At 37.4% G+C, this 22,183-nt stretch overlaps 1 protein-coding gene across 3 annotated transcripts in view; it reads left to right on the top strand.

The window, feature by feature from the left end:
• The window catches only part of bsk (mitogen-activated protein kinase dJNK), a 462,799-nt gene that overhangs the window by 127,933 nt on the left and 312,683 nt on the right, over window positions 1-22,183 (top strand). The gene's annotated exons all lie outside the window — the stretch shown is intronic.

Genomic DNA, 22,183 nt, shown 5'->3' on the forward strand with positions numbered 1-22,183 from the left:
TGTTAAGATGGGAGGAACGAGAAGCCATCCCTGGAAGTTGTATAAAGATGTGGTGAAGAAGGATGTGAGGAGTAGATTTTTTTATGTGGAGAATTGTTGGTGAGTGGAATGCATTGCTGGAGTGTATTGTGAATGCAGGTAGTGTAAATAACTTCCAAACTCATTATGATCGGCATGTTGCTGGTTGAGTGGGCCTCGCATGATGAGTCTGACTCCATGGAGGTTTCCAAATAATAATAATGATAAAAAGAGTATTAGAAATGAGGAAACTGAGTTTGTTGCATTGATTGAATCAGTATGCCTAAAGATGATTGGTGTACGTGAAACATGGTTGTCTGAGGATGATGTGCCGTCATGTCAGAAATGGAAGGCAATACAATATTTTCGAAGCTGAAAAGAGCAGGAGAAGTACTCTTAATGATAGCGGTAGCATTGTCTCCACAAAGAGTGGAAGTTGAAAATGGTAGTACATGTGACCAGTGGTGCACCCAGAGGGGGAAAGGGGCCCTGCCTTCTCCCAAAGAAAAAGGAAAGAAACACTAGAAAATTTTCCAAAATTCTTTTTCTAATTAAAATTCTTTTTTTTTTTAATGTATGTTGTGTCGTGTCTTCTATTTCTATACTACTTATGAATTAGTGATCATTGAGATGCTCAGTCATAGGTCATATGCGATGCGTAGTATGTATTCTCAAATCATCTATTCAACTCGTGCCCCCCCCCTCCCCAGATTAAATCCTGAGTGCACTACTGCATGGGGCGATTTTTAATGTATGTGATATCTTAGAAGATGCTGCTATAGGCTAAGGAATGTAGAGAGCACTGATTGTCAAATGTTTAGGGCAAATTGGTTGAGCATATAAAAAGAATGTAATCCTAATGGGTGATTCTAATTATAGAAATGTGGATTGGAAATGTGTCAGAACAAGGAGAGTGAATTTATTGAATTTCTGAGATAACTATCTTAAGCAGGAAGCAATCTAACACAAAAACAGGTTTTAGAGTGTTAGATTTAATGATATACTCTCACAGGATGTGGGTTGGTAATGAGGTGTCAATACTGCCACTGGTTGCTGAGATTGACCATGAGATACTTGCTTGGGAAGTGCTGAAACAAGAAAAGGTTACTGACAAAAAAAAGTATACATGTGGAATTATGAGGTGGGTAATTATTCTGTAGTCAACTGACATTAATATGTTGGTTTGATGAGATGTTGACAGCATGGGAATCGATAATAGTACTAGCATAACTACATACTAAGAGTGAAGTGAATAAACAGAGTACAAGTGAAATGGATAAACAGTGAAATCAAGCAAGCGATGTTGGAAAAGATGTTATGGAGGAGTGCAAGTCAATCAGTGGCAATCAGTGTATGAGAAGTATAAAGTGTAGGCTAGGAATGTCCAAGCATAGTAAAGAAAGAAAAAAAAATACAGTATAAGAGGAGATTCACTAGTCAACTCAAGGATAATTCAAGGGAATTCTTCTGCTATATGAAAAGCAAATGGAAGAATAATTATAATTAGGCTAGGAATGTCCAAGCATAGTAAAGAAGAAAAAAAAATACAGTATAAGAGGAGATTCACTAGTCAACTCAAGGATAATTCAAGGGAATTCTTCTGCTATATGAAAAGCAAATGGAAGAATAATTATGGCAGGTTGACACTGGTAGATAGTCATGGTAGTAGAATGACAGTTGCAAAGAATGTTGTAGTTATTTAATGAGTACTTTATCAGTGTATGTTATACTAGTGCAAATAACACTGTGCAGCTTGTAGATGGGAGGCAATTATTAAAAACAAAATTAGACATGAAAGAATCAGAGGTGTATCAGGTATTGATTTTTTTTTTTTTTTTAATGTTAACTTCTCATCTTCTTGGGATGAATATTAATATTACCAGGTATTTTTAAGGAATGTACAGAATAGTTACCTATGCCTCTGACCTAGTTATTTAATGAGTCTTGAGGTAGGAAAGGTTCTTAAGGAGTGGAAAGAGGGCAAAATAATACCACTCCACCAGCATAGTTCTAGGACAAAAGTTTCCAATTACAGACCAGTCTATATATCTGCAGTTGTAGGCAAGGTATTGGAGAGGTTGGTTAGAAATAGAACACTGTAATATAATACAGGATTAGTTAATGGACACAAGTTTCTTTATGATGGTCAGAATGGGTTGGTAAAGGGCAGGTCTTGCTTTAACAATCTGCTTGCATTTTATGATGATCAAGTAAGTGTGCTAGATAAGAAAGATTCATATACAGTGATATTCTTAGACTTAGCATGAACATTTGATAATTACCTCATGATAGGTTGGTTGTACAACCTTCAGAGGATGGGAAATTATAGTAAATTGGTTACATGGATTGGAAATTGGCTCTCTGATTCTCTTATTTGGTTGGTTCTAATAATTGGTTCTCTTATTGCCCCCCCCTGCTATTTAACTTATTTGTTAATGATATTATTATTGTACAGGCATCCGAAGTCAGAAGACTCATTGGAGGAGACCCAAACTATCCACACAATCTGTCATATCTCTCCTTGAACCCATTAACAGACAAAGAACTCACAACTGACTGGCAACTCATTCCACTCATTCACAAATCTCCAAGCAAAAAATCTAGTCCTCGTACCCCTACTAACCACACCTTTATTCAATTTCCAAGAATGACTTATTCTGGTCCCTCAGCCAAGTACTAAAACATTTCCTTTACATCAATCATATAAAACCCTTTAAGTAACTTAAATGTTTCTATCATATCCCCCTTGCTTTTTCTCCTATCAACTAACTTCTGCAATGAACACAATCTCTCCTCATAGGGAACATTCCACAGACCACTCGCCATCTTGGTCACTTGCCTCTGAACCTTATCCACTGCTTCCTCATCCTCCCCATGAAATCCAGGAGACCAAACCTGAGCACAGTTATCCAGATGATGTAGACAAGACCTTATAAAGTAGAATAACAACTTCCTTATTATTATTATTATTATTATTATTTGACATCTCCAGGGAGTCCAAAGACTCATCGAGGGAGGACATTTACTCTACAGCTGTCTTCACCACTCATTCCACGAACCATCACACCAACGGCATCTACTGCTCACCACCGCTACTAGTATTTTCAGAGACAAACACAGACGTCCATGCCTACGGCGGGATTTGAACCCGCAGCCTTTTGGCTGGAGAGCGGATATGTTAACCACTTAGCCAACCAGGCTGGCTTATCTTTACTTTAGTGTTCTATAACCAAGTAATCTTATGAGCTACTTAACAACCTTAGAAATATGTCTTCTAAACTTTAGCTCCCTGTCTATCATCACCACCGCTAAATCTCTAGCTTCATCTATTTCCTGGAGTCCAGTTCCACAGCTTGTAGTCTATTTATCCCAGAATGCATTGCTTTACAATTTTTCACAAAGCTGACACTCATTATCTTTTGCCCATACTGACAGACTATTTAAATCATTCTGCAAACTCTCCACATTGCCTTAACTATTACGCTGCCTAATTTTGCATCATCAGCAAACAACTGAATATTTTCTTTCAGGTTATTTCTGATATCATTTATGTACAAATTAAACAATAGCATTCCTAGCACTGAACCTTGCAGCACACCACCATTCACCTGTTTTCACCTTGATTCTGTCCCCTCCATATCATTTGATATCTGTCCAAGCCACCCTCTTAAGCAGATAACCAGTGTCACATCCATCCTCATTTGTTGTAATTTGCATAACAGAGTTCCATGATATACCCTGTCAAATGCCTTTGCAAAATTCAGTAGTCATTGTGTAGCCATTTTCTTTATCCTACTCAGCTGTTACTATATTATAAAAAGTTAGTAAATAACTAAAGCATGACTGATCCTGCACAAAGCTATGTTGACCTTCATACAGCATCATATTGTTATCCACCCATTCTTGAATTCTCTTTTTGAGCAATTTTTCGAGTACTTTACCACCACGCATGAGATGATGATTTATCTATAATTTGCTACTGCAGTCCTTAGAACCTCTCTCTTATGCAAAGGAATTATTTTGTTCTCTTTCCACTTCCTTGGAACTCCCAGAGTTGAGACTTAAAGAGAATAGTCAGAAGGTAAGGAAGGGCATTTGCCAGTTCCCTTGCACATTCTCACAAAACCCAAGCTGAATCCCCATATAATCCTATAGCTGTATTTACATTGAGATTCTGCAGTATCCTAGGAACCTCCAATTCATTCACCTCTGTTCTCACATTAGTGTCTGTCACATATGTTAAAGCATTAACTTCACTTATTGGATGATATACTCTTGCAAAGTGGTCACTCAGTAACTCAACTATTTCATCTTCTGATGTCACCTTGTGACTGTCAGCACTCGTTAAGATTAATCTTCCATAGTCATTCTTCCTCTTACTTGCCATGTAACAAAAGAACTCTGGTATTTCCTTTGGCCTGCTTGACTAGTTTCTTCTCATAATATGATTTTGCCTTCTTTACTATGCTGGTTACCTTCCTCGTTATATACCCTGCACAGCATTTTCTTCTTTTGTAGCTCATGCTAAATGATATTACCATCCATCTAACCCCTACCTGATTAATCCTTCCTTACCTTAGGTATACAATTTAATATTGCTTCCTCTAGATGCCCCTTAACTATTTCCCAAGCATTACTAACATTCTTCCTTTGCAGTGTTTTATGCCATGACACAGATTCAAGTTTCCTCCTAAGCTTGTCATAATCACCTGCTTTGTAGTTCCGCATATACCTATAAATTTTAACAGAATATTTCGCATTACAATCTCTTAAGTCAAGATCACATGGTCATTTTTACGAATCTGAGGCAATATAGGCACGTTGGTTATGGATAGTTCTTCTGATCCTGTGACCAGATCCAATACTCTCGTACCCGTAGTCCCCTACATCACATGCTGCCTCAAGTAATTATCTCTAAATAGATGTATAAATTCCATTTCCTTCCTGCCATACAATCTTTCTTCCAGTCTCTATCTCCTTAGATGGATGGTCCCTGTACTCATTGTACTAATTTGCTGATGCATTTATTCCAGATCTTTCATGGAATCCCCTGGCCTATAGCAACAACCAACTGTATATTTTGTGTTACTTGCCTTGATCTCACACCAGACTTCTTCAAATGAACATCCATCCTTTTGCCTGTCTCCTATTCTTTTTGGCTGCAATTCATCTGCTATCATCAGCAGTACAACTCCATCCGATCTTTTCTGAAATTACTAAACCCTTCACATTGAATCCTTGTAGCTACATCATCTACTGTTAGCCAAGTCTCACTAATGCCTATAACTTCTGGCAAGGTTGCACTAAACAATGCTAAAAAACTCTTCTCTATGTTCCTGATACTTCTGGCATTAGAAACTAAAGCATCCTTTTAGGATCCTAATCACCTTTATTTCCTGAATTTGACTACCTTATTCAATATTTTTGCTTGAGAGGCTAGATTCTTTGGTCATTCTCACCTCATGGGTGCCTTCACACAAACTCACTTGCTTTTCCCCTAATTGCATACTTTTTCCTGAATTTATATTTCAGTATACTCCATGAACAAAGCTTTCTGTAGACATCAAAACCATTTAGAGGCCATCCATCAGCATTATACTAATCTTTCTTTCTGTCAAACACACAGATCCACAAATCCTAGATAATTCCTTCTGCACAAAATACGTATTGATTCATTTGCTACCATCGCCCCTCCTCCTCAGTTTGCCTCTGCCATAGCAGGAGATTGACAATCTTCACCTTCTTGCTCTTCAGTTTTGCGTAATCAAACAACTTTTTTACATCCTCCCTCATAGAATACTTTTCACCTCTCAGATCATTTATGCCAACCAAGACAATTAGTTCTTTTGCCTTATCTTTTTTGCATCTGGATGCCATGACTAATATCATGAAGTTTTGCACCAGGGAAATATGATTTTGTTACTTTCATTAAGTACTCCCCTGAATATTGAGTCTCTTTATTACTATTATTATTATTACTATTATTACGGGCAACTCCAGGGAGTCATTGGACTCATCGAGGGAGGCCCCAAATCATATTCATCACAACTATTTGACATTCATACAGTATCTATCATACCTCGCCTTAAACTCATTCACTGTCACAGCATCCACCACAGACTCAGGGAGCGCATTCCACTCATTCACTACTCTAAAAGTAAAGAACCCAGCTCTAACACCTTTACTAACTACACTTTTGCCCAGTTTCCATGGATGTCCCCTAGTCCTCCCAAAACCAGCCCTGTTCTCAAAAATATCTTCTGAATTAATTTTATAGAAACCCTTCAGTAATTTGAATGTCTCAATCATATCTCCCCTCCTCCGCCTATCAACCAATTTTTGCAACCCACAAATCCTCAACCTGTTCTCATACGGTTCATTCCACAGACCTGCTATCATCTTGGTCACTCGCCTCTGGATCCTCTCCACCTCCTCCCCATCAAGAAGAAACCTAGGTGACCAAATCTGAGCACAGTAGTCTAGATGGGGTCTTATCAAGGCTCGATACAGAGGAACAATAACCTGCTTGTCTCTGCTTGTCATCATATTCTTCAGCAACCAAGTGATTTGATGAGCTGTTTTGGTCACTTTTGCAATGTGTCCCCTAAATTTCAATTCCTTATCTACCAACACTCCTAAATCTCGTGCCTCATCAATTTCCTGGAGCACGGTTCCACCAATGCAGTAAACTGCCGCCAATCTTTTCACCCCAAAATGCATAACCTTACATTTTGCCACATTAAACTGACATCCATTCTCCTTAGCCCAGACCTCCAATCTATCCAAATCATCCTGCAAAATTTTGACGTCATCTGCATTCACTATTGCCCTACCCAACTTCGCATCATCCGCAAACAAATGAACTGTTCCTCTCAGATCATTTCCTATATCATTTATGAACAAATTAAACAGCAGTGGTCCAAGAACAGATCCTTGTGGCACACCACTAGTCACAGGCCGTCTTGTGGACTCTACTCCCGAGTAAACCACTCTCTGATATCTCTCCGTCAACCACCCTCCTATCCATCTCACCAACCCTATGTCCATTCCCATATGCTGCAATTTACTGATTAGAATTCCATGTGGAATCCTGTCAAAGGCCTTGGCAAGGTCCAGTAGAATCACCGTAAACCCATTACCCTTATCCAGTTCAGCCGTCACTGTGTTATAATACGTGAGCAAGTTACTGAGGCATGACCTACCCTTCACAAAACCATGCTGTCCCCGATACAGTATCCCATTTTCTTCTATCCAATCTTGTATTTTCCTCTTGACTATTTTCTCTAAGACCTTGACAATGATTCCTGATATGCTAATCGGTCGGTAATTTACTACAGCAGTCTTGGAACCACCTTTATGCAGTGGAACTATTTTCCCCTCTTTCCACCCGCTCGGGACTAACCCAGACCCGAGACTCAAATTAAACAAAATGGTCAAGGGTACTGACAATTCTTTAGCTGCTTCTCGTACAACACGAGCTGGTATACCATCCAATCCCACAGATGTATTGACATTGAGGTTATGCAATAGACTACTCACCTCCACTTCATTAACCACAATTCCCGTATAATCTACTGGTTTATTCGTTTCTGCAATGTCACCACCTGGATGATATACTTTTGCAAAGTGCTCACTCAGTAACTCAACTATCTCAACTGATTCAGTTACTTCCCTACCATCGGCATTCTTTAAAATCAATCTGCCATGTACATTTTTCCTTTTACTTGCTACATATCTAAAAAACTGTTTAGGATTCTCTTTAGCCTGCATGGCCAATGTTCTTTCGTAATCCTTTTTTGCTTTTCTTACCACACTCGTCACCCTTCTGGCCTGTGCTTTATACCGTTCATGTGCCTGCCGGTCACCCTTCTCCTTAAATTCCCTCCATAGTTGTTTCTTTTTTTGCAACTCAAGCTTAATGGTGTTATTCATCCATTTAACCCCTACTTGATTTAATATTCGGACTCTAGGTATACAGTCAGCCATTGCTTCATGCAAGCACTTCTTAACTACCTCCCATGCACTATCAACTTCTAGTCCTTGCAGTTGTACATGCCATGGCACTGAACCAATCAAACTCCTAAGCTTGTCATACTTTCCAGCCCGATAATTCCACATGTACCCTGTCTTAATTGAAAATTCTACACCTTTAGCCACCTCCCAAGTTAAGACCCTATGATCACTCTCACCGATTGGTGGCAATGTGGTCATATTTGTTACAGCCAAATCCTCAGATGTAATTACTAGGTCAAGCACTCTCTGACCCCTAGTATTTTCCATTACATGCTGTCGCAGATAGTTATCCCTTAATAACCACATAAAATCCAGTTCCTTCCTCCCGTGTGTCCTCTCCTCACTCCAATCAATGCGACCATAGTTGAAATCTCCCATAATAATCACCCTCCTTCCACCCATTTCTTCTATTTGCTTGTGCATACTGTCACCACCATCTTTTCCATCACCTGGTCTATAGCAGCACCCAATTGTATATTTAGTTCTGCTAGCCACAATCTCACACCAAATGGCCTCAAATGTGCTCTTTTCTCTATCCTGCAATTCAACTTCTATTCTCCTTGGCTGGAGCTCATCAGCTATCATCAACAATACTCCTCCCCCCATTTTATTCTCTCTGTCATTCCTGAACACACTATACCCATCACATTCAATCCCACTAGTTATATCATCTACAGTCAGCCATGTTTCACTAATACCTATAACCTGTGGTCTGGAAGTGCCAACCATGGCCAAAAACTCTTCCTTCTTGTTCCTAATACTCCTAGTATTAGTGTACATGAATTTAAGACCCCCATTAGCCCCAACCTTGATGCCTTATATTAACTATCCCACTCAGATTTGTTGTCCTTATTTGCTCTGGCATATTATATTCATTCTTACATTCAACTGCCTCCATAAGGACTGTATCTCTACTCCCCACCCCCCTTAACAAATCTAGTTTCCCTGAATTTGCACATCCACTACATTCAGCAACACTTTCTCAAGTCTTCTTACACCGTAACCATTCAAATGCAAGCCATCCATCTTATATAGATCCTTTCGCCCATCAAACTCACTCCACACATCCACAAATTCCACACCACTCGTCATACATAACCCACGCATAAAGTCATTTGCAATTTTAGCCCTCCTTTTAAACATTTCACTGTCATACCGTGGCAAAAGACTAATCATTCTAACTCTCTCACTCTTTTCTTTTGCTACCTCAAACAATTCATTCAGGTCTTCTATCATTTCCATTTTATCTCCTTTCAAATCATTCGCACCTGCCACAACAATCATTTCTTTCACCCTTTCATTTTGCTCTCTAATGGACGCAGTTACGTCCTTTATGGTCGCACCAGGTTGGTACGATTTTGTCAAATCCTCTACTAACACACCTCGTACTAACGAGTCTCCATACAGCACTCTATCCTTCATTTTGTTCATGTTCACATTCATACGTCTATTTTTCCTGTCATACCTTTTATTATTGGTTGGTTCATTCAGTCTACTTTTGTTCATGCACTCTAGCTGCTGTTTTGCTCTTTCTATCGCACTATTCAACAACGCGATCTCACTCAATGCATCTATCTCATCTTTTTTGTTCTCTGAGAAACCATTTATACTATCATTCACACTTTCTACATTTACATAATTTTCTTTATCTTTATTTTCTTTATCTTTACATAATTTTCTTTTCATAATCACCTGCCGTGTAGTTCCACATATACTTTCTTGACAGAATATTCCACAAAGGAGTGGGATTATAGTTTTAATATTAATGAGTGGAAAATGTTACATTTTGTTGTGCAGAGATGTAAGGCTTTGTACTGTATGGATGGAACTACACTTCAGGAAATGAATGAGATTAGAAGTCTGAGGTGGGGGGTGATGGTTTACAGTAGACTGTTGTTTAGAGGGCACATTGCAAGTGTTGCAGAGATTGTACATCGCATTGCCCCTATGATAAGGAGTACAGGGATAAGGAGGTGATTGTGCCACTGTTCATGCATTGGTCAGACAAATATTCCACATTACAATGACTTAGTTTTCATTGTGATGTGGAATATTTGGAGAAGTTCCAGAGATAAGTGATTAAGGCGATGGACTCTGGAATGTTGGCTTTGGTTAGAGGTAAATTTCTAAATCACTTAGGGAATTGAACAACGTAGATCTGAATATAAATTAAATTATACTTTAATAAATAATTTAATTTATATTCAGATCTACGTTGTTCAATTCCCTAAGTGATTTAGAAATGCATAACCAACGTATAAGCCTGTCTACGAGAATCAGGGTTAGAGGTAAAAGGAATGTAAATTACAATTTAGTGGATAGAAGTAAAAAAGTGATATGATAGAAATGTTTAAATTAATGAGGTATTTTATTAGATTAACATAGAGCAGATTATAAAAAAGAGTAGAAGTTGAGAGGGAAAGAAACCATCCTTGGTTCTTCCCCTACACCTGTTCCCTTTCACTGCACCCTTACCGAAGTTGCATAATTATGGGTGTAGCGAAAGAAGGGTGTGATTAGATTTTTTTTTTGGCATGGAGAATTGTGTGTGAATGGAACTCATTACCAGAATATGCTGTGTTTGCACGAAATGTGTTAAGGATTTTAAGGTTCAATATGATAAATATGTTGATATGGTGGGTGTCTCATGATGTATATATAAATCAACTCCACACACTTCAGGTCACAAAACATATAACACAATAGTGCTGTGTATGAACTGCAGAGAAATATGGAATCTGTTAATGTGTTTTTCACAAAGAGAACAAGCTGGAAGTTGCATTTGTTGGAGGGGAAAAACTATTGAGAAGCTGTTCCAAAGAGCTTCAGGTAGGTTGAATGAATGAATGAATGAATGAATGAAAAAAGAAGATGATAAGTTAGTTAGTTTTGGCAATATCAGTTTGAAGGTTAGAAGTCTGAGGTTAGAAGGATAAATAGAGTATGTGTGTGTGGGGGGGGGTGAAGCAACAGAGGCTTCTTGTCGTTGGGTAGCTACTGAGTGTTACTTTTGACTGCCCATATTTTCACTTCTCTGACATTTAGATAGTATTATTTGTAATATTATCCAAAGACTAGGCTGATTTTTGGCCATCATTCTTATCCACCAACTCCTATATGACCAGGGCTTGGTGGATGTGATGGCAAAGTATGCCCAAATTACCAAGAACTGCTCACTGCATGCCTCCCTTAGTCTTTTATCAGAAAGAAATCAGAAGATCCTGAATAGCTTAGACACTGTAATTTTGTTGATATTATTTCTCCTATCGTGCTTAAAACCTGTCCTCCAGAATTAACATCTATACTACAGCATGGTAATAAGCCTATATTCAGCCCATTCCAAAAAATAAATATAATCATATTCCTGACATGTACCCTCAAGGGGGTGTACAGAATATGATAGTACCACATGAAAAATTTACATCAATAAACCATCTATTATTAAATATAAATTCCAAATCAATCTGTTACCTGTCAAGACTGTAACATTATCAGATCTTATATTTCTATCTTGTAAGGCACTTTTTACTGTATCAATCCACCTATATCTTGGTCTTCCTCTGGGTCTTTTTCCTTCCAACCTGGAAGAGAACACTCGATTTGCTAATCTTTCCTCACATATTCTGTTTAAGTGACTATACCATCTGAGATCAGATCTACTAATGCATTCCTGAATGCTAACAATGTCAAGTTCTTTCCTAATATCCTGATTTTTAATATGATATTGCCATTGATGCCATCTGTTCATGCCCCTAATCTTTCTCAGGACTCTCATATCAGGTCTCTAGTCTTTGTTGTTTATTTTTTTAACGGTATATATTAGAACACAGAAACTAAGTAAATAATTAATTTATTAATTATTAACTAGTTTAACTAGTCCATTGATTACACCATGCTATAGTCTCGCGTATTGTGACAAACTGTGTTTTTGTGCTCTGAAGATGCTGGTTATAACACCAGCGAAATATCAGCAATAAGTTAATAAATTAATTATTTACTTAGTTTCTGTGTTCTAATATATATCGTTAAAAAAATAAACAACATGTTCGACGAACACAAGTCTGGCCACGCGTCTCTAGTCTTTGGTCAAGTGTTTTACTTCTGACCCAGCTCTCAGATCCATAAGTTAAAATTGGTTTGAACACTATCTTGTATACATCTAATTTAGTGTTTTGACTAATTTCTCTCTTATTCCATATAAATTTATTCTGTCGACTTCCTACCATACCCACTTTGTTGCTTCTGTGTTCTATTTCCATATTTAATTTACCATCTTGACTAAAAATCATGCCCAAATAGCTGAATGTTATACTTGTTCTATAGGTTCTCCATTCACAATGCAGTTGATATTTTCAATGCTTCTGCCTATTTTCTTTGTCTTTTTATTGCTGACCTTCATACCATATCTATTGCAACAGTCATTCAATTTAGTCGGAGAATCTTGCAGACTTTAGCAGGTTTATTTAGAAGTATAACATCATCTGCAGAAAGCAAAAGCTGACATTAACATCTCCAATTTTGATATCAGGTTTAATACAACTTTCCATCATAATGTGATACATATAGATAATGAATAACAGAGGGGATAACATACATCCACGATGTACGTTATAGATGGTCTAGATGTTAAACCATCTATTTCTAGATGGTTTAACATTAAACCATCTTTTTCTAGTCAGCAGTTAGAACTAAATATTTACAACTGCAGCGTTTTGAATAGCTTCTCTCTTGGCACCTTGTCATATGCCTTTTCCAGATCTATTAAACTTAAATATAGATCTTTCTTATATTCCCATGATTTCTCAACTATTTGTCGTCAAGTGGAAATCTGATTCCTGATAGTGTCTATTTGGCATGAATCCAACTTGTTCTTCACCTAACTTCTCTTCCACAATCCTTCTCAACTGTTTCTCAAGTATACTTGCATAGAGGAATACCTCTGTAATTCTCATATTCAGCTTTATTTCCCTTTTTATATATGGGTACTATGAGAGCTCTATTCCAATCATCTGGAATTCATCCCTCTGTCCAGGCCTTCTGAACTATGCAGTGCAGCCACTGTAAGACTTATAATTTATACCTCCATTCTTGAGCATTTCTGGTCGAATCTACTCTAGCTGACTTTTCACATTTCAGGCTTTTTTGATGGCTTTTTTTTTTTTTTTTTTATATTTCAGGTATGGATATGTATTCCTGATTGCATGCCTGGTTCAGTGTTTTTTACCACTGTGCTGTCACTTGTTTCATTTAGCAATTTTTCGAAGTAATTACTCCACACTTCAAGGATATCTTTTTTTCCAGTTTTCATGCCACCGTTATCATGTCTAATTCCTTTTACAGCACTCTTTAATCCATTTCTGAGATTCTTTAACAATCCCCAGAATATCTTGTCACATTCTTTATATTTATTTTCTATGTTCTTACCAAAGTCTTCCCATGACTTTTTTTTAGCTAGTTTTACACAGTGTTTAGCTTTCTTACATTTGTTCCTGTATTCTCTAAGAACACAAGCTGACTTATTTGCAAGGGATGTCTGATATGCTTTCTTCTTTTCCTTCACTGCCTCTTTAACTTCCTGTGTCCACCATGGAGTTGTTCTGATTTTTCTATCCTTGCATACAACCTCACCACATGCCTCTCTGGCTGAATCAATCAATGTTTTCTTCAGGACTTGCCACTGAATCTCCAAGGTTTGGTTCCGGTTCTCAAACTTTTTCATTTTTTCTTCATCAGGGCTTGCCACTGAATCTCCAAGGTTTGGTTCCTGTTCTCAAACTTTTTCATTTTTTCTTCAATAATGTTTGTGTATTTTAGTGTGCGGTTAACATCTAAGAGCTGCTCAACTTTTATTTGCTTTAAAATTTTCTTACGTGTTCTTCTTTTCAATATGAAATTCAATTGTATCCTGCTCAATACTAAATGGTGAACACTTCCAATTTCAAATCCTCTGTACACTCTAGTGTCCTGCACCAGGAAGAAAACATCAATAATAACATAGTCAATGAGACTTTTCCTTGCCTCTTTTCTCCATGTGAATTTGTGCACATTTTTATGTTGGAACATTGTGTTAGTAATAACCAGTCCATGTCCTGTGTAGAAATCCAACAGATATTTGCCATTATTATTAGCTTTGCCCTTTTCTCCAAATTTTTCCAAAATATTTTTGTATGTCTGACAATCATTTCCTACTCTGCTACTAAGATCTCCAACAAGGACCAACTTAATTTTTCATTGTGTCAGTTGCTTTCTCTAAAGCCTCAAAAAAATTCCTCCACTTCTACCTTAGTAGAACCTTCTGTGGGACCATAGGCACAAATAAGTCTCATTGTTCAGTTCCCCATTCTGATATTTGCCCACATTGCGCTACTTGAAATTGCCTGCCATTGAAGAAGATTAGCCTCATATTTAGTGTTGAATGCTATAGCTATTTCTGCTTTTCCTTGATTGGCATTGCCTGAATATAACATTTTGTATTTATTGCTCAGAAAGATCTCGCTAGTTTTTGTCTTTGTTTCAGTCATCCCTATTATGTTGATCTGGTACTGATCCAGTTCCTCAGCTAGCTCCATTTCTTTGCCATTCAGACTTCATATGTTGATAGTACCGATCTTGAACTCTGATGTTGAGTTGAGGTGTGTTCCGGTAGCTGACTTTTCGCTGTTCACTCTGGCAAAAACAACGGGGACCTTGTTTAATCGGGCGACACCCTAGTCCAGTGGTTCTTAACCTTTTCGAAGTCACGGAACACTTTTGATTATAAGAAAAATTTGGGGAACACTGAAAGCATTAGGATCATAAAACTAACAATAAAAATATGCATGATCTTGCCTTTTATAAAAATGGAACATTTTAATGCGATGCTTGAGCTTGTCGGCTTTTGCAGATTTCAGCAATATCAGGTCTAATATGTGATATTAGACTAATATGTGATATAGCTACCTTCATATCTTTATCTATATTGGTAAGTGTTTCACGCTTTGTAGTTTTTATATTGGTTAATATTAAGAAACCGAGCTCACACAAATATGATGTTGAAAACTTTCACAAAATTTTTAGTGCCCTTGTGGAGAGAGCTGGGTATTCGGCTTGGACAAAAATCCAAAATTCCTCAAGAGTTATTTCAGAGAATTTCATTATTAGAGTACAATCCGTTGACAAGGCAACTAGTTGTTTTCTTCTTATTGAACGAAAATTCACAACTCGATGTATTTACTGTGCCAAATGGATTTCGTATCCAGTCATAACTGTGTGTATTTAAGGAAGGAAAATAACTTGAAATCTTTTCTTTCAATATTTTGTTAAATGTTCTGTTATAACTGAAATAGTTCCCTTGACATTTTTATGGAGCGAAGGAAACATATCTACGTATTTTTTTTTCTGATATGCGGTTTTTCCAAAGAGAGATTTTTTTCTGAAAAGATGACAATTTGTCAATGAATGTCAAAATGGATACTTGTATTAACGCTATTTAAGTAATTAAAAATATCGGCTGAATATGTCATTTTAGCACACCAAATATCATCTTGAAGACATTTTACAAAAGCATCTGTGCCTTCATTTTGAAAAAAGACCAATAATTCATTCTTAAGTTCTAAAATTCGGAATAGCACTTTATCCCTGGAAAACCATCTTATTTCAGTATGCAAAAGCAAAGCTTCATACTTGCTTCCATAGATATGCAAAGTTTTATTTTTTAAAAAAAGCATGCTTTTAAAGGTCTTGACTTGATGTAATTTACCATATTTACAACTTGGTCTAGTACAATTTTAATATTGCCAGTAATGTTTTTGAAACTAGAGATTCTCTGTATACAAAACACAGTGCGTAGATATAATATTTGGGTTTATTTTCTTTGCAAGGGTAACAGATCCTTTAATGGAGCCTATCAGGATATTGGTTTAGAAGTCAACGCTCATAGAAGTCTTCAGTTGTTGGGATCAGAATAGCCAACACTCAAAACTATGTCATATGACATCTTTCACCGGTGGAACACTTGTAACCAGTTCGCAAAACACAAGTGTTCTGGGGAACACCGGTTAATTATTATTATATTATTATTATTATTATTATTCAGGCCTCCATGGAGTCAAAAGACTCATCGTGGGAGGTCCTTCCTAAGAAACACAGTCTATCATACCACTCCTTAAACTCAACCGTTCTTGCTCTCACCACTCCATCAGGCAATGCATTCCACGGTTCAACCACTCCTCACCCTCTTGCTGACAGTTTCCTTTCGTAACTTCCAGGAACACCGGTTAAGAATCACTACCCTAGCCGGTATGAAATTCTGTCATTTTCTACCATCATTTTATATTGCGGTTTAAGCTAATAAGAATACAGTTTGGTCACCTAAATTCCAAATTGCCAACCTGTCCTCGTTCATTCAGCATCCAGGTAGATATCTAACAGGGTGCACCACAAGAAGGTGAGGAGTGGACATTAGGTCAGAAGCCCTGGTTGGTTCTCCGCATTCCTTTAAAGGCTATGCGGAGGTCTCCTCTCAGTTATACAGCTTTGACCCTTAAGCACCCCTCCAAAAATAAAATAAAATAAAAATAATAATAAATGTCAGCTAGCAAACTATTGTTGAATTGCTTTTGCTTCATCTATCTCAAAAATTATGGGGAAGGTTAACAGCCAACTTCTGCCACTTGGAGGTCCACCAGCTAATCAGTGACCAGCAGTATGGATTTTACCACTCTTAATGCACAGTCAGTCTCTTAATTTACACCAACCTTTGGACATGATAAGATTCAGAGAAAAACTCATGTAGATCATTATATATATACTTAGGACAAGAGATCAATGGAACAAAATATCATGGATGAAATTAAGATGTGTGATGCTCGAGTGGAAAGCATTTAGAAAATTACAGTCAATATTTAAAACCCAATTACCATTATGCCTGAAGAGAAAAGTTTTTAACCAATGTATTCTTCCTATGTTGACATATGGCTGTGAAACATGGGCACTGAATTCAAAGGAAATTCAAAAATGAAGAACAACACAATTTAGTCGCGAAAGAAGTATGCTTGTGTTGTGGTGCAGATGCTGCTCAACAGACCAACATCCCACTGTCTGCCTTCTTCCCTTCCGGTCATTCATTGCATGTCATGGTTTATGGCTTTCTCTTAGATTTCTCCATATTTTCTGGAATACCCCCACAACACTGTATTTTCACTCACTCCCTTCCTCACATCCATCTCATTCCTCTTTTTCATATGACACCTTGGAGTTCACAGTTAGAAGCTTAAAGAACTAATGTTTTTTTTTTTTATATAACTTCCATGCATGAAAAGCTATAGTGCATTAGTACTGTGGATGGGCTAAGGATTTTTTTTTATTACTTATATATATATATATATATATATATATATGCTATATACTAATGACTTATATTCCCCTTTAGGGAGTAAGTGAGACCATTTTAGCCCAGTTTAACTAAAGACTGTGAGAGAAGTTCAGTCTCCACCAGTAGCCATTCAGAAATAGTTGTTCCAAGATCATCATTAATTATAGATGGCATCCAGAGACAGCTGACAAGTATTGCAATCTCGTGATCCCTAATCCTAACACTGTATTTGTTGTTTTTTAGTGTGGGTTCTACGGTCAATTTTCTCGAGTTTAAGGGACAAAAAAACCTAAATTTCCAAGAGAAAAAATTCCACTTGCCCATGCCACAGATTGACTGATTTGGGAACTAGTCAAAGAAAGGCTGGAAAAAAGTTCTAATAGTTGGCAATTAGAATTGACCTTAGGTCTTTCTCTGAGTGGCCTAGTACTGTGGATACAAATGTCACTTCCACTAAGCTATGCAGGCTACAGGTGTGTGTGTGTGAGTGAGTGAGTGAAACTTGTCATTTGGATATCTAGATTATATGGAAACAGAAAAAGTACAGAGGATGGGTGACCTGTGGAATGTTGAATACAAAGGCAGAGGGATTATGTTCTGCACAGCATGACAAATGAGAGGGAGGGGTTGAGATTATTGAGATTGATATGATTGAGATGTAAGTTGATGATAGGAACCTGTCAGATATTGTAATTATTGGAGAGGATGATGGACTGTGGAGTAATGAGAGGTCAATCCAGGATAATGTCATATGTAATGAAAAGTAATTTTTTTTGCATAGAGTAGAATGCATTGCCAGGATGGTGCACTTCCATCCAGCATGCCTTGCCTTGAACACAGAATTTGTTCAAGACAAGGTGTGATATATATTGTCTATGTAGAGAGTTTAGGCTCTGATAAATCTCATTACTCCATGGAGGCTTGGAAATAAGAGGGAAAAAGTGAATTAGTTATTTATGGTGACTTAAGAAAATTTTAAACCTTATAAACCAGCTTGGTTATGACCACTTCGATGATGCATGGTTCCATTGTTACATTACATACTTCTGTACCTTTGCATCTTAGCATTAAAGTTACAGCCACAATCATTTATCCAAACTAAAAGTATTTAAATCTTCCTGAAGGGAGTTAACATCAGCATCATGCCTCATGATATTACCCAACTTTGCATTATCACTTAACAACTGAATAATCCCTGTTATTCTGCATGAAATATTATTAACAAATTAATTAAATCAGCACTGGTGAAGTGGAAAAATGTAACAAAAGTAGTAAGGTGGGGACCCACCCAAATAATGTAGTTATTATAGAAATCCATATCTTTTTAATCAATATCAGATTACGTATTGTTTAAGTGTACTGTAATTTTACAGAATAAAAACGCAGATCCACTAAATGAAATTTTTATTATCCAGTAATACTAATTAAACTAATTAGACATTTTTATTTTTAGCGTCATCTATAAGTTGACGTAAGTTGGTTCCCTCTGTTCTTCCTGCTCTTAACTCATCTGGTAAAAAAAAAAAAAGATATTATTCTCAAAATACCCTCTAAATATTTAGGAAGACGTATTTGCTTATAGTTGGTATGTAAAAATATAGAAGACACAGCAGAATAATAATATTTTAGTAGAATATACATGAAAAGAACTTATGTTTCGGAAGTAAATATAGTCACACGTTTGGTAATGTGTGGTCTGATGGACCCCAGCACACTAAACTTGCTTGTGCACAACAGCCTGTCGTCTATGATGTTGAGTACCTGGTTACAGGAGGGGGGGAGCTATACTGAGACATGACTCATTGCCATGGTTGTTAAAAAGTTATAGTCAATTTAAAATCTTTGGGGTCTGTGACATCCCACCTTACTAACACTGGGTTAATAGTGAGGACCAAGAACTGAACCTTGTTGTGCTTTACTTGCATATTACTGGTTACCATTCTAGATGATAATGATAACTACATCTGACCTATTATTTATCTCCTTCCCCACTTTGTGCACCTTCTCATATGTCAGTCTCTCAAATGCTTTTGCAGTGTCCAAGCAGGTGCAACAGTATTATAACATGTATTTTTGGCTAATTGTATCTACATTATATTGTGTGCAATTTTTTTTTTTTTTTTTCATGCAATGTTAATTCATTTCTAGTATTTGGCCTCTGACTGCTCAACCCTGCCCTTAATTTTGTGTCCCTGTTATTCTAGCACTTAGGATAAATGCCCCCACCCTGTTAACAGAATTGTAATAATGGGGTTGACAGATTTAGGATTTTCTGCAATGGTTAGCAAGAGTTTGTAATGGGTAAGGCTTGCTTTAACAACCTGCTTGCATCTTATGGTAAAGTGACAAATGTGATGGGTAAGGAGTGCTATCACTCTACAAATTTCCACTAAATTTCCACTACGGCACGTGACTACACGAAGGAAGACTTTGTTTCGAATCTAATTGTCAACTAACGGAAATTTTTTTAAGCCTTTTTTCGACCGGTTCCCGAGTTAGTCGATCTCTGACACAGGCAAGCGGGTTTTTCATCCCGTAAACTCAAGAAAATCGACCATAGAACCTACATTATTTTAGACATTAAATATATTGTGATAGGGTTAGGGACCATGAGATGGTGGCACTTGTTGAGCCGTCTCTCTTCACTGCGTGCTGCTTAATTAGTGATAGCCTTGGGCCAGCTATCTCTGATTGGCTTCCAGTGGAGATTGAACTGCCCACTCAGTCTCCAAAAGTTAGATAGGGCTAAACAGCCTTGCCTACTCCCTATATACGGGAATAAAAAGGCATTAGCTGATTTTTTTTATCAATCCCCCCCCCAGATCCCTTGCCTCCCCTACTTCCTCCAGTGCAGTTCCTCCAACAGAGTATGCAGCCTCCCATTAATGTATCCCGAACTTCGAGACTTTACATTTTGCTGCATTAAACTGACATCCACATTCATTTGCCCATCTGTCCAGTTTATTCAAATCCTCTTGCAGGTCTACCACATCTGCACTATTACATATAACCCTTCCCAGCTTCACATCATTTGCAAACAACTGAATATCCCCCTGCAATCCACTGACAGTGTCATTGATATAAAGGTTAAACGATACAGATCCCCAGATCTCAGTACTGAGGTCTGTGGGACCCCACTTGTAACCTTCTGCCTTTTGGACATTGTCCCACCATACATAACTCTCTGATACCTATCAGATAGCCAATTCTGAATCCAATTCATAACCTGACATCTAAACCCATGTGGTGCAATTTAAATATCAGCTTATCATGTGGTATCCTGTCAAATGCCTTTTTACAATAAAAAAAAAAAAAAAAAAAAAAGGGGGCAGAATATGCCTTTCTCTCATCAACTGCTGTTTTCATTTTATTATAAAAGGCAATCATATTACTAGGATAGGAGGAAGAGGGGTGATATGATAGAGATGTACAAATTGTAAATACTATAAATTAAAGATTTGGTATCTTTAATTATTGATATTTTTTGATTACTGAGTATCCCATAATGCAAAACACATATCCTTACAGGCAGAGGCAAATGCTGGTCTTGAAATTCACGCTTGCTCTTGTTATCATTCAGGGAGTGAGAGGTGTGATTGAAGTCTGATTAGTGGAATAATGAATTACTGACCATTTAAAACTATATATTTAGAAATTTATGTACATTTAATCATACAAATACAACATTTATTTTACAAATGATATTCTATCTTTTTCAATTTAGCTCCTTGAATACAAGTTCTACCCTACAGTTCTTCTTTATGAACTGGCCAATAACATCGTCATAAAAAGTTGGTTGTAACTTAATTTTCCCAAGCAACACGCACACTTGTAAAGGCCGGCTGAAGCTCACTGGCTAAAGCTACTTTGACTGTGTATGGCCTGTGTTTAAGAAGGGAGCGGAAATGGCTATGTGCATGCATGAAATCACAGTGCTGCAGCTAGGACCTGGAAGCTCCTACAACTGACCAAGCCAAGGTAGCTTTGACTAGATGAGCAAGCATCGGCCTTCGATACACAACGCAAAGCTCAATTATTGTCCCGCAAGCTTAAGACATCTTCTGTTCTCAATTAATGAGCTTGCACAGCAAGCATGGAGAATTCGCTACTGCTTACAGGTATGTATAATGCTATGCATTATGGGAGGGTCACTACCCAGACCAGTTTTGACCTTTATTGGGGTTTTATCAGTGGGAGCGAGATCCAGGGGTGATACTAAGGCTGAAGTATGACTTCAGCATTACTGCAACCATAGTGTCACCCCTGGATCTGGCTCCCACTGATGAGACCTCAATAAGGGTCAGAACTGGTCTGGGTAGTGATCCTCCCATAATGCATAGCATTATACATAACCGTAAGGATATGTGTTTTGCATTATAGGATACTGAGGCAAGTGAGGTGAAGTCATTAGCTTCTATATACGAGTTGCCTCAGTCCTGAAAATTCTTCAGGTGCAAACTTTGTTTGCTCATAAAGGATTAAACCAATTATATAATTTCTTGGTAGCTTTAATTTATAGTATAACCAAGTGGAAAAACTTGCTCCAACCACTGCTCATTAATGATATAGCAGAAGATTTGAGGGGGGGATATTAATTTATTTGCTGATGATGCAAAACTGGGGACAATAGTTGATAAATCAATATAGATATCTTGCAGGATGACTTAATTAAATTGGCAGTTGAGGAACGGACAATGATTGTCGATTTAATGTTGCACAGTATAAGATAATGCACTTTGCTTATCTGAGATTGATATATTTGGAGCATATTGACCTCTCATAAGGTTCCCTAAAGTGATA

The sequence above is a fragment of the Typopeltis vanoorti genome, chromosome 14, assembly GCF_054136105.1.
Source record: "Typopeltis vanoorti isolate ZY-2024b chromosome 14, IOZ_Tvanoo_1.0, whole genome shotgun sequence".
NCBI classification, from domain to species: Eukaryota; Metazoa; Arthropoda; class Arachnida; order Uropygi; family Thelyphonidae; genus Typopeltis; species Typopeltis vanoorti.